The sequence below is a fragment of the Rhinolophus sinicus genome, chromosome 10 (assembly GCF_057876585.1).
Source record: "Rhinolophus sinicus isolate RSI-liver-muscle chromosome 10, RSI-T2T, whole genome shotgun sequence".
Classification (NCBI taxonomy): Eukaryota; Metazoa; Chordata; class Mammalia; order Chiroptera; family Rhinolophidae; genus Rhinolophus; species Rhinolophus sinicus.
The window spans coordinates 2,272,514-2,286,159 of NC_142510.1; the positions used below are offsets into that span (position 1 = coordinate 2,272,514).

Sequence of the window (13,646 nt, forward strand, 5' to 3'; positions counted from 1 at the left end):
CTGGCAGCCGCTGGGGCAAACGACGTTTCCCATGCCCAGTTCAAGGCCTGTGGGCCAAGCCTCAGCGACCACTGGTCCTCGGGGCTCCTTCACCCCCAGGAGCTGCCTTCCTGCTGAAGAAATGAGCTGGAATCTGCCGCCCGCCACTCCCGGGAGCCAGCAGTTGCGCTGAGCCAGCCAGTGCACACACCTTGCCCAGCACCCACCAGTAATGGGGTGTGTCATCCGGCCCAGGTGTAAGCCAACCACAGCATGTGGCCACGTGACCACTGAGGTGGGCATGTGACTCAAGTCAAACCAATTTGGCCTGAACGCAGGTAAACTTAGGCTTGAGATTGAGTGACAGGACACGGGGAAGCTGGTTGTGAAGCTGAGATGGGCTGAGGTCACCAGAGAACAAAGCTGCCATTTGATGGAGAGCAGAACAAGACACAGAGAGAAAAATGAATGGTGATGACATCCTTGAAACCCTGAATCCAAATGTGTCCAACTTCCCACTGGACTTGTGAATTGTATGATGAAATCAACGCTTGCCTTTGGGGGGCTGGGGGAGACAATTTGGCTGGTTACACATAGGTTTTTTGTTTTGTTTTGTTTTTGTCACCGGCAATATAAAAAGTCCAAAACCCAGCCAGGCAGGACTTGGGGCCACTGTCTATCACTTCCCTATAATTAAAAAAATAATACTTTTATTAAAGCACATGGTTAAAAACAACACCCCTTTCCTAGGAGGGCCACCGGGCATGGCCACACAGGGTGGGTACTGCCCAGCCCCAGTGCACAGCCCTTGCGACCGTACGTGGGCAGCCCTGGCCCCCACCTCCAGAGACAACCCTTCCAACTGTTCCAGCTGTGACTCCTGGCAGGTATCGCCACATCTCTAAATAATATGCTCTCTCTGCTACCTCTTCACTGATCTATTTCGGTCCTTATCTGTTGGTTTCCTGCGGTAGTAAATGAGACTGTAGCTGCTGTCCCTTCCCCACTCCACCCCCAGACAGGCAGGTCTTCTCCTGGTGCCACGAGCTCTCGTATTCCTCCAAAGAGAGGGAGCTGCGGGCTTCTCCCAGTTTAGTGAGAGCTCATCTCAGCAAGAGAGAGAAAGATGAGGCTTTTGTGGGGCAACCAAGTGACAGGAAAGCAGACCTTCGCCCCCACCCACCTCAAAAATGCGTAATTTTTACTGAAATAGACCAATTACCCCTGTGGGCAGCTTCCTGCGTCCCGGGCGCCACGCGAAACCCCTGACACGGACACGCTCATCTGCCAGTGACAGGCGCTGCCGGGCAGAGAAGCGGCTGCCCACCACCCATAAGGCCTCCCTGGGAGGGAAACTGAGCAGGGCTGCGCTGCCGGGGCTGCACTCGGCTAGTTCCAAGGACATGTCGAGCTCTAGCTTGAGTCCTCAGTTTCCTCCGAACTAGAAACAAAAACCCTCTGGAAGAGGTATGTGCAGCCCCTTGTTCACTGCAGCATTTTTCACAACAGCCACGGTAGGGACACAACCTGTGTCCATCGATGGAGGAGGAACGGATAAAGAAGCTGGTGTCTCTACACAGTGGAATCTTAGTCTTCATAACAAAGAAGGAAATGCTGCCATTTGTAACCACACAGATGAACCTGGAGCACGTTCTGCTGCATGAAATAAGCCAGATCAGGAAGACACACTGGATGATCTGACTCATACGTAGAATCTAAAAAGGCCAAACTCGGAGAAGCTGAGGAATGGCGGCTGCCAGGGCCTGGGGGTGGGGGTGGGGGTGCAGGGATGGGTGGGGCGGTGTCGGTCAGAGGGTGCAAAGCTTCAGCTACGCCAGAAGACGAGCCCCGGGATCTAATGTTCAGGAGGGTGACTAGTTAACAATACTGGATCGTATATCTGAGAGCTGCTGAGAGCAGCTCTTATGTGTTTTCACTGCACACACACAAGACAACTACGTGAGGGGATGGACGTGTTGTTCTCTTGACTGTGGCAGGAATCACTGCACATGGATACGCACATGAAATCATCACATCGGACACTCTAAAGAGAGAGTATTCAATGGTCAATTAAATAAAGCTGGTGAAAAACCAAAGGCGAAGCCCAGTAGTGACGGAGAACCTGCGCTGCCCTGAGGCTGCGTTTGAACCCCGGTCCCCATGGGGGGAGAAGGGGCATAGTTGAGAAGGGGCGTCGTTAACAGCAGGCTCCCAGTGGGGGCTGTGACGTCCCACAGGCTGGGACTTCCCACAGCTACCGACACTGAACAGGGACCAACAGGGCTAATCAAATACCTTTCCTGGCTGTGTTTTATTTATTTCCCAGGGTGGGACTGGTGACAAACATGCAGCATGAAGAGTTACTAAATCAAGCCCTGAGCGGCCGAGTTCATGTCCGTGTCATACTAATATCTGTGCCCCCGGCATGTGTGGGGTGCTCACCCGCAAACATCTGTAAACTATTGTGAGAAATAATGCAGATGGTGTCCGCATGTCCGAATAAGAGGACTGACCTACAGGTGTCCTCATCTGTCTGCCCCTCCCTGCCATGTCACCGCCCCCTCTTGCCCCATCCAGGAACCAGTCACCATTCATGACCACGCTGTCACTTCCCTGCATTTCCTAGAATGCCTGTCCCGTTCACTGCCAAAGCCAAACCCCTTTGCTCTCTCCAAGAGGCAGCTCAAATGTTTACCTCCTGCAGAGCCTGCCCTGGGTGGTCTCGTCTGTAAAACGGGGCTAACAGTACCTGCCCCCAGGCGCTGTTCTGAGGAGTCAGTGAGATCAGAGAACTGGAACTCCAAAGTGCCAGCTGCCGTGATGCCCTGACCACCCCCACAGTTACTTCCCTCCTTCCAGACCCAACCGTCTATGCGGGGGGCAGAATAATGGGCCCCCCAAAGATATCCTAATGGTCCTAATGCCCAGAACCTGTGGATATGCTCCCGTATACGGCAGAAGACACCCTGCAGATGTGATTCAATTAAGCATCTTGGGACGGGAGATGGTCCTAGATTATCCCTTGAGCCCAATGTAATCACAGGGTCCTCCTCACGGGAAGGCAGGAGGGGCAGTAAGAGGGACAGTGACAGGGAAGCCAGGGCCACAGAGGACGATGTGGAGATGGAGTGGTGCTGGCTTTGAAGGTGGAAGATGGGGCCACCAGCCAAGGAACGCTGCAGCTCCTAGAAGCTGGAAAAGGCAAGGAAACAACGGACTCTCCTCAGAGCTCCCAGAAGGAAGGCAGCCTTGCTGACACCTTGACTTCTGAATTTCTGGCCTCCAGAAACATAACATAAGACATCTGTGCTGTTTTAAGCCGAGTTTGTGGTCATTTGTTAGTCACTACAGGAGATAAATATAGTCTCGAACAGTGGCTTTCAACCTGGGGCAATTTTGTCAACAAAGGGACTCCTGGCAATGTCTGCAGACATCTGTGGTTGTCACCACTGGCTTCTAGTGGGTTTAGGCCACTGCCTAACACACCATCATGCACAGGACGGCCCCACAGCACAGAATGATCCCACCCAACCGTCAACAGCACAAAGGTTGAGAAACCTGCCCTCCAACAACTCTGGTGGAATTCCAAGTCCCCACCCACTCTCCTCCTCTCCTCTTAAGAACAAATGTCCACACACACCCTGAAGCAAAGCAGAAGTGAGCTTACTCACTGATGGCAACAGCAAGCCGCAGCGGAACCAAGGCTCCGTGGAGGCACATAAAAACGTCCCCACCACACCCGGTGTTTTGTTCACCGAGGACAGGTCTGGTGCACAGGCTATGATACGGTTCCAGAAATCAGAAAGGCGCAGTGGAGAATACAAAGCACAAATTACTGTCATTACAGCTTCGATTCACAAAATGCACATGAGGGCTTGAATTTTAACTGTTAATCACTTGCTGGGCACCCTTCTCATGTACCCAGGACACACTGTCCTCCCTGAAACCAGGACACAGCACGTCTCACTCCTCAGAGGCAATTCTGTTTAACTGAACAGCCTCTCGGTGGCCAGACCACGTGAGCGTCTGGAACAAAAGGGGCCGTGTCTTAACTCCTCTCTAGCTCCCAGCCCAGAGCACAATGCCTGGCACACACTAGGTTCCCTGTAAATGTATGCTGCATGAATGAATAACTGGAGCAAAGCTGACAATTTCTGCTGATGTAATGGGCACGGCAGGCGTTTGGAGGTTACTTTGCCTGCGGGTACAGCTGAGATCCTAGGTGGGAAAGCCTGGATCATGGCGAGGCCCTCAAAAAGCACCCAAGACCAGGATCTGGCCTGACCAGGCTTTCGGGATAAAAAGATCTGGGTTCAAATCCTGGCTCTGCCACTACCCATCCCCTGGCCCACTCCTCTGCTCATCCCTCAGCCTCAGCTTAGATGTCACCTCCTCCAGGAAGTCTCCTCTGAACCCCAAGAGACAGGCACTATAAGTTTCATCTTACAGATGAGGAAATGGAGAAACAGAGAGATTCAGTGACTTGCTCAAAATTGCATGGCTAGAAAGAGTGGGGGAGCTGGGTTTGAAGCCAGTGCCAGATGCATTGGGGCTTTTTCTGTCATCACCTGCTAAGCCCGTCCTAAAAAGTGTCTTGAGACCACTAGCGGCAGAGGTGACCTCACCCGGGAACTCAGGCGTGCAAATTCTTGGGCCCTACTCCAGTCCTATTATATTCAACTCTGGGCGTGGGACCAGCAATCTGTGTTTACACCCCCCCCCAACCCCCCACCAAACCATGGTTCTCTAAAGTTCCAGAACCACTGGCCTAGAGAAATTTTCTGTGGTCGAGCCACCTGTTTTTCAGCTGCTCCCTGTGGAGTCCTTGCTAGGTCTAGAAAGCACTGCATCAGAACTGAACACTGCACCCTCTGACTTTCCAGCCGTTTGAAATGCTTCTCTGAGTGTCGCACAGCCCTCGTACTTTGGGGACCCGGAGACTGTCACCTTCTATTTTACCATCAGCATGTTAGTGGCTTGCTCCTTCCTCTGAAACCTTCATTACTTGGGCACATCAGCCTTGGCTACAAGAGGTTAATCCAGCAATACTTTAAGGCCCAAGCCGCTTTCATCCCACGGTGCTCACTACAACTACCTCCTTCTAGAACATTCTTAGTCCGCTGGGGTAGCAGTCTGCAGCTTCTTGGTCAGAACTGGTCTCCCCAACACAAAACCTCGTATGTTTGCATCAGTCCGGTCGGCCCCTATTACTTTGAAGGTAGTCCCATCCTCGGTTTTTTCTGCTTCAGCTTGTGAATCGGACCAGAAAAGAGTGACTCCCAGAGAACGAGCTTGAACGCATCGGGGTTTCTGCTGTTGACCCTCAGCTTCTTTGCACACTGCTCCCAGTGTCCGGGCAAGCGGACGCCGCTCCGGCCGAAGACTGGACAAGAACTTCTTTGGGGAATCTGAGCAGTGTCAGAAGAAAGGCCTAAAAGCCAGTTCATGCTGCCAGACCCCCCCCCCGAGGGGACGGCCACAGCCACCAAGCCCCAGTGTCACCCACAGCCCTTCCCAAGAGCTCACTGGAGGCCCATTCTCTTCAGCAGACAGACACAGACCACCAGGGGAGAAGGAAAGGAGGGGCTCGCCCCACCCCACCCCCCAGTCACTCAGTGGCCTGGGTTCCTTCCTCCAGGTTCTCAAGAGTCCTCTCAACTCGGCTGCCGGAGAGGGAAAGAAGGGGAGGGTTTTCGGGGCCGGGCTGGAGAGGGGCACACACTATTTTCTCTCCCATTCCATCTGGCAAACTCAGTCATGTGGTCCACCACACTGAGGGAGCCTGGGAAATGCATCCGGGTCATACTCCAGGAAGAAGAGGATGGGGTACTGGCGACCAATAGTTGCCTCTGCCACATAATACGTTAAAAATGTTTTAAAATCAAATCAGTGATCTAGCCTTCATCAGCTGAAACCTACTGTTCCTTCACAAATAGCACAAAAGACCATAAATCAGTACACAAGTGATCACGTGTAAATCGAGACCGGTTCAAAATCGCCAGGCCCCTGATTTCCTGCCTCCCCCTCCTGCAGAAGAAAAGATCTCGGGACCCTTCCCTTTGAGAAGAGAACAGAGGGGGATGGCAATCCCAACCATATTACACCTGAATTCGCATCACCAAGGTTTATCGTATTTGTAGAATTAATTCCGGAACACAGGAATGAATGCAAGGTGCCGTGGAGGCCGCAGAGGACACCTGCATGCCTGTCTCTAACCCCTACCTTCTTCCACGGGCATCCTTTCCAGCTCAGATCAAACATGGCCTCCTCCAGGAAGCCTGCCCATGAACCCTTCCGCACCCTCCAGAGACCACACATCAGGCATTACCACCTTCCCCCTGCTTGCTCTATATTCCCACCCTGAATCCATTTGCTATTTCGAGTCGGCTGTTAGGCCACCGGAGCCTCGGTTTCCTCTGTAGTATCAGAGGCGTGCACTGTGGTACTCAATTTCCAGGTTGAGTGGCCCCAAGGCAGGCAGCGCCCTGGGCCAGGATCCAGAAGTCAGACCCCAGAGTTAGCGGCCCCCCTCCCATGCAAGTCCGTCGGTCACACTAGGGGCGCAACTGGGCAAATCTAGGCCCGGACTTACCCTGGAGGCCCCCACACCCCCACCGCCACTCGCATATTAATGTCCGCCCCCTTGGCGCACGTGTCAACCGAGCCTGCCAACACCCAACGCAGCAAGAAGGCGTCTACACTGTCCTCGAGGTTCCTGAAATTTCGGGCTTCCGATTCAGGGGCCTGAGTGGGGGATATGGCTCCGGGCCCTGAAGGCCGACAGGACTGCAGCGCTGCCCCCACCCTCTGCAGCCCCGAGGCGCCCCAGGCTGAGACTTCCAAGCTGCCTCTCCCAGCCCAGCGCGTGCCAAGTGTTTTCCCAAAAGACACTGCCGTTAATCTGCGCGAATCCCCCATTTTACAGAAGCAAACACTGAGCCTGAGAGTTCAATCAGAGAAGCACACCCCCACCCCCGCCCGCCACGTCCTTCCGCGCAGCTTCGGGCCCCATTTCCAAGCCCCAGACCGAGCTCGCTCAGGGCGCGGGGCTGCACGTCCGAGCCGGGAGCCACCAGCCACCGGTGCCAACCCCAGCCACACCTACCTCCCTCGGGCGGACAGGCGCGGCAGCCGCTGACCACGGCTGCAAGGATCCACAGGAGTTGGTAGAGGCTCGCGGCCCGGTGCTCCAGGGCGCAGGGCGGATGGGCCCCCCGAGTGCCGGGGAGCGGCGAGCGGGGCGCGCGGGCCGGCGCTCCGGGGAGGCAGCGGGGCCGCCCGGGGCAGATGGATTGATCCTGGGGCGCGGGGGCCGCCGGAACGATCCCAGGGCACGGGGAGCTGCTGGAAGGATCCGGGGCGCTGGGAGCGAGCGCAGGCGACCGTCAGCAGAGCCGGGGCAGTTGCGGGGCGCACAGGCGTCGGGTCCGGGTAGGAGCGGAGCTCAGACTGAACTAGGTTGGGCTGGATGGGGCAGGAGCCGAGCTGGGGTTGGGGCGGAGCTGCGGCCAGGCGGGCGCACGGCGCAGCGCTCACGTGACCGCCCTCCGGTGACCGTCACCACGCCAGCAGCCGCCGCGCACGTCTCCCGGCTCCAGGACGATAACGGGCACTGCGTCCGTGGCTTCCCAGCCTGTCGAATATTTAGTATTGGGGGGCGCTCTCCCAGGGGGTAATTCCGGAAGGAAGAGACAGCCAGCCCCTCCCTGGTCCACCCGTTTCGCATCCTGCCTAGTTCCGTATTGGAGTCCTTCCGCAGATGACTAGTCACCCCATCTCATTGCTTGTATACATTTCTATGCATAACCTTAGGATATTTTTATTATAGGCAACTGGTTTTGTTCTTTTTTTTTCTTCTGATTTTTGCCTTTAAACAGGTCGGCACTTAATGACAACTGCAGTTATTTGAGTAATTACTTGTGTCATTTCATTAACATTCCCGTTCCTTACCTGTCTAGGATATTGCTGTATTCCTTCCTATCTGTTAGCACAGGGCCTGGCGCAATAAATACCTGTGGAATGAATGGATAAATATGGAAATGGATAAATATGGGAAGACATAAAGAAAAGGAAATAAACTAATGATAACTGTGACCATTCTGATATTATAGCCTTCCAGGTACTTTTCTAGTGAAATTGTAGAAATGTCACAAATCTTATAAATAAAAATAATAACAGAAATATTTGAGTGATTTATCTCATTTCATCTTCACACCAACCCTATGAGGTAGGTTTCATTAGTTCTATTTTCCAGATCAGAAAACTGAGGCCTGTAGAGACAACTTGCCCAAAAGATTTCTAAGGTGGGTGGTCCCGGCAGAGGGCATCTATATTTCCGGGCTCTTGCAGGTGTAGGGTCGGCTGAGTTACTCTGTGCAGTAAAAGGGGTGAGGAATTTGAAGACCCCCCCGCAGGCGGGAGAGAGGGAGGAGGAAGGGACAGGCTTGCAGTAGGGAGGGCACTGCGTAGTGGGGGATGTTTAAATAGTTTGCTTTGCCACACTCCCTCTGTCCCCCCCACCCCCTCCACCCCCAGTTCTTAGAGCCTCCTCGGGCTGGAATGGTGTGAGCGACCAAATTCTCCCGTGGACCGAGAGGGAGTGCTGAGGCTTTGCCAAGGCGAGCCCCAGGCAAACATGGAACCCACAGGTTCAGGCAGACCAGAGACAGAGGGACACGACGTCTGGACATGCATGTGGATATATAGTTGACCCCTGAACGAGAGGTCTGAATTGCGCGGACCCACTCACACGCAGATTTTTCTCAGTAACTCCCTGGAGTCATTCTGATGTGCAGTTGGGACTCCGTGGATGTGGAGGGCCAGTGTACGCAGTGATGCACGCCATGTTATACAGGCTACTTTATCTGTGGGTTTTGGTATCTGTGGGAGTCCTGGAACCAACCCCCCACAGACACCGAGGGACAACTTAAGTTTTGGGAGAGTCAAAAGTTATACATGGATTTTTGACAGCTTTGGGGTCAGCGCCCCAACCCAAGCCTTGTTCAAGGGTCAACTATATTTACATTTTTCCTACTAACAGGTGGCTTCCTCTCCCCCCTCAACACTAGGCTGTGAATACATTTCTGTGGTTAAGAGCCCCCCATCATTTGCAATGCCTGCTGTCATGCCTTTCGGAGGACGCAGTAAGAGCTGATATTTACAGGGCATCCACTCTGTGTGAGGTACTGGGCTAATCGCTTTACAGGCATTGTCTCTTTTAATTCTCATCACAACCCTCTTATCGTCCCCACTTCAGACCCATGGAGACTGAGGCAGGTTAAGTGACGTCCCCAAGGTTACACAGTTAGTCAGTGGTAGAGTCAGATTTGACCCAGGTCTGGGTATATACTGGCCCCTGGAGTGTCCTGTCCCTAAGCCTTGACTCTTCAGTTTGTGAGGCCCCTGGAATTTCAGATTCCCTTAGGAGAGTGGAGTCCCTCATGTTACCAGCTGCTATGGCCCCTGCAGGGCCCAGGTTCAAGTTTATGAGGTGTGGTGAGGGGTGGGTGCCATACAGGCAGCAGCTCATAAGGTTGTGGGGGGAATGAAAAGAAAAAAATAGAGAAAGAAATGGTCCTGAAATCCATCATTGAATATTTTATCCTTTACTCTCTCTGCTACAAGTTTTGGAAAATATAGGATCTAGAAGATACTCTTTTGGTTTAAAGTGTTGGCTTCCTTAGTCACCTCGGGAAAACTCCTCTGACTTATGGCAAAAGACAAAATTGCACCTGAAATTCTGACTGTGGGAAGTTGGACAGGAACAGAGTCTGAGCTACTCTGTCCAAGCCCAAACCCAAAAAAACAAAAAACAAAACTGCACTGCTTATAGTTCTGCGGCCTTGGCAACTTATTTAACTTCTCAGAGCCTCTGTAATTTTTGTCTGCCCAGCAAGTGTTCCCCTTCTTTGCACAAGCATCTTGATTGTCTCCAGAGAAGCAGTCCTCCGCCCCCACACACATCAGTCTCAGTTCATGAGAGAAGCCCTCCCCACTCCCCTGGCTCCAAGAGTGGACACATGACTAGACCTGGCCAATTAGCATATTCCATCCCTTTTAGCCTCATGGACTGGTTCTGGAATGAGCATGTGACCCAAGCCAGGCCAATGAGATCCTAATTTAGGTCTTTTAATAGCAGCCATAAAAAAGAAAACCTCTCTTTTCCAGAGAGTTGTTGAGCTAGTCGGATGTAAGTTAGGGTTTCGGGGCATTCATTCTTATGGCAAATATTTATTAAGCTCCTACTGCATGCCAAGTATTGTGCTAGGAGTCAGGAGAAAGGCCTGCCTTCAGAGAGCTGTCTAATGGGGCAGGAAAAGAGAAAACAGGAACCTCTCAAAGAGTAACCATTTCGTACCATTATACCTGTGAGATGTGCTGTGAGAATTGCAGGGGGCAATGAGAAAGTATAAAGGCAAACCTGGTCAGGAAGGCTTCTCTGAAGAAATGACTTTTGAGTGGAGCTCAGAAGCAGAAGCCGGCAAAGTTTCCAGAAGCTTTAGGAAGATAGGTGCCCTGGGTGGCCTCAGCAAGGAGACATGGATCCGATCGTTCCTGGCTTGTACTCGGTCCTTAATCACCTTCTTTAACCATCACACAGAGATGTTCAGATTTTACTGAAGAGTTTGGGGGTAACAAAAGAGAAAATAGGAGAAAAATAATTAAATTGTACCCTCAATGTTACAGTATCCAAAAGGAGAAATAAACCCTTCACAGGGGACGCTTTTTAGGCACACTCATTCCAAGCCTTGCGCCCCTGACCTGAAGCCTGCCCTTCCTTCTCTCTCATGGACAAATGTCACCTCTTCAAGCTCTAATGGACAAAATCCCCACCTCTATTAGAAAAATCCCTCTCGCTGCCCCCACAAGGATTTGGTTCTTTTTCCCCCTTTCCCTCCACCAGAGTAATACATAGGATTCAACCCACAGGGTGCAAAACGTATCAAGAAAGTGAAAAGACCACTCAGAGAAGGGGAGAAAATATTCACAAATCATGTATCTGATAAGGAATTTGGAGCTAGAATACATAAAGAGCTATTACAAGTCATCAATAAGATAAATAACCCAAATTTTAAAATGGACAAAAAGATTTGAACAGACAGTTCTCCAAAGATACACTAATGACCAATAGGCACATGAAAAGATACTCAACATCATTAGCAATTAGAAAAATGCAAATCAAAACCACACCCACTAGGATGGCTATAATAAAAAAGTCAAATAATAACGAGTATTGACAAAGATGTGGAGAAACTGGAACCTTCCTACGCTGCTAGTAGGAATGGAAAACAGTATGGCAGTTCCTCAAAAAATTAAACATGGGGTTACCATATGCCCCAGCAATTCTACTCCCAGGTATATATATATACCCAAGAGAAATGAAAACATGTGTCCACACAAAAAGTTATCCACAGATGTTCACAGTAGCATTATTCATAATAAGTCAAAAGGTGAAAACAACCCAAATGTCCACCAACCGATAACTGGATAATTAAAAGGTGGTTTATCCACACCATGGAATATTTTTTGGCCCTGAAAAGGAATGAAACACTGACACACGCTACCACATGGGTGAACCTTAAAAAACATGCTACATAAAAGGAGCTAAACACAAAAGGCAACATATTATAGCATTTCATTTATAGAAACGTCCAGAGGCTTGTTCCATGAAGTTGCTGCTGTCTGGGGAGCTGGACCTGGGCCAGAATGGAGGTTTCTTCCCACAGACTCCACTTTGAACTATCTCATCAAAATCGGTGTTCATTCTGACAACTCAGCACCCCTCCCCAACCTCCTGCTGTGTGCTGTGCTGGTTGCTGGTTTCTTCCCCAGGCAAGCCTATAAGGCGTAGTTCTGACCTGGTCAGCATGTCATTTCCTGTACCTGGTAGCAGTCACGTACTAGTCCTTGGCTCACACCCTTGGCTCAGAAGGCCCCAGGGTCTACTGGGCATGAGAAATAAAGCCCATCGCAGAGCCATTCGATGGCCAACCTGAAGCGACAGAAAGACTCCCAGAAGGTATATGAAATGACCACTCGGTTTGGGTGTTATTTTAAGATTTCCTGGGGCTGAGAGGCCAGAGACAGAGACCCACAGCTCCAGTTACACCAAGAGTTTGTTTATTAAGGGAAGCTCCAGATGAGGCTTGTCTGGGGCAAGAGGCCATGGATGTCCTCCACGCCAGGTGGCAGGTGCTAAGGATTATACAGGGCAGGGCAGGATGGATGGGAGTCCTGGGGTGTGACCTGCCCCACCGCGCAGGGGAAAATGCATCAGATGTTTGCCTGGGGAAGGACACGGCCTGTTCCCAAAAGAAGTGGACTAAAAGGAATTGAAACTCCTGAGGCAGGAGGAAGGGGAATAGAACTTGGGAATGTCAAAGGAGACTTGAATCTTATCTACAATGTTCATTTAATGTTATTAGAAAATATTGGAAGCAGATATGCAAAATGTTAATTGGAAGCAAAATGTTAACTCTTCCGGGTGGCGGGAAATGGAGGTTTGCTGTGTATTTACTGCATGGTGTATTTGCTCTGTATTTATTGCATTAAAAAAACGGACTGAAGTAGTGTATTTATTGCATTACAAAACAACTGACCGAGAGAGTCTACCAGGAGAAGGCTGCCCTGGAGCAGCGGAGACAAGTTACTGAGCTGTTCTGCGCCTTTCTCCCTCTGAGGGAGCCCACACGTGCAAACGGTCCGCAACTACCTTCAGTGATTTTCCTCCTTGGACCGTGCTTCTTACATCGCGGGGCGGGGGCCAGGCCACGGCGCCACCCAGGGCTGCGGAGGTGACCGGAGGCAGGGATGGAGAGCCAGCAGGATGGGGACCCAGGCAGTTCCCCGTCCCCGGGGACGCGCCTCCAGTCCCACTACCAGCCCGACGGGAGGAGCGGCAGCGCCCCCAGGTGGCCGTAGGCAGCACACCACGCTCACGCAAGACCAAACGCAGGCATACCTGAGAACTTAACACTAACGGTGAACGTTGAGGGAGTCTTCTTTCCTCTTCAACGCTGCGTTCCGACTGCAGTCACGGCTGTGGGTCACCAGAGCACTGTGACTCCGAGACACACCGAGAAGCCGTGCGTTCATACGCGGTAGCAGGCGCGGGAGACGCCACGCCGCTATCGGGCATGCGCACATCCACGAAGGCGGGGCTCAGCGCATGTGGCGCTGCGTCATTAGACTAATATAATCTCAATGGCAGGCGACGCGCACGGGAGGTAGCGTGGCCGAGTGGTCTAAGGCGCTGGATTTAGGCTCCAGTCATTTCGATGGCGTGGGTTCGAATCCCACCGCTGCCACACCCTAAACGGTCTCTTTTCTGTCTTTAAATCCTTTAGCCTCTTTGTTATTCTCTCCTAATTCTTCTTCCCTTCTTCTCCTGAAGCCTGATTTTTTTTCTTTCATGGAAGGAGGAGGTACTGGCGCGGGGGGTAAACGGGGGAAGAGGGGGCGGGGGACAGAAACTTCAATGCAGGCCCTCTCACTCCCCAGCCTAGTACACAAACCAATCCATCCTGCTGCCTGAAAAACAAAACCAAAACATCTCCCTATTTCCAGGACAGGGCATCTGAGATACTCTGAAAAGTTCTCAACAGTCCACCTGCATCTTTTAATGCTTCCAGGCCTGAGGCCACAGGGAGCTGGTATCTTTACTGCCC

At 51.9% G+C, this 13,646-nt stretch overlaps 1 protein-coding gene and 1 non-coding gene across 4 annotated transcripts in view; one reads left to right on the plus strand and one right to left on the minus strand.

Moving 5' to 3' along the window:
- The window catches only part of EEF2K (eukaryotic elongation factor 2 kinase), a 53,228-nt gene extending 40,134 nt beyond the window's left edge, over window positions 1-13,094 (minus strand). Inside the window, exons 1-4 of one of the 3 annotated variants that reach the window (XM_088801167.1) lie at window positions 12,941-13,094; window positions 10,400-10,595; window positions 7,930-7,991; window positions 7,085-7,612 (exon numbers count right to left, since the gene is read on the minus strand). The gene's annotated coding sequence lies outside the window, so the exon portion shown is untranslated. Of the gene's footprint in view, window positions 1-3,650; window positions 3,804-7,084; window positions 7,613-7,929; window positions 7,992-10,399; window positions 10,596-12,940 lie in introns of those variants that run through there. The other 2 variants (XM_088801165.1, XM_088801166.1) reach the window with 2 other exon arrangements.
- Window positions 13,095-13,204: 110 nt separating this feature from the next.
- TRNAL-UAG (transfer RNA leucine (anticodon UAG)) lies at window positions 13,205-13,286 on the plus strand. Its single transcript has one exon. It is a non-coding gene; the product is annotated as a tRNA-Leu (tRNA).
- The last annotated feature ends 360 nt before the right edge of the window (window positions 13,287-13,646 follow it).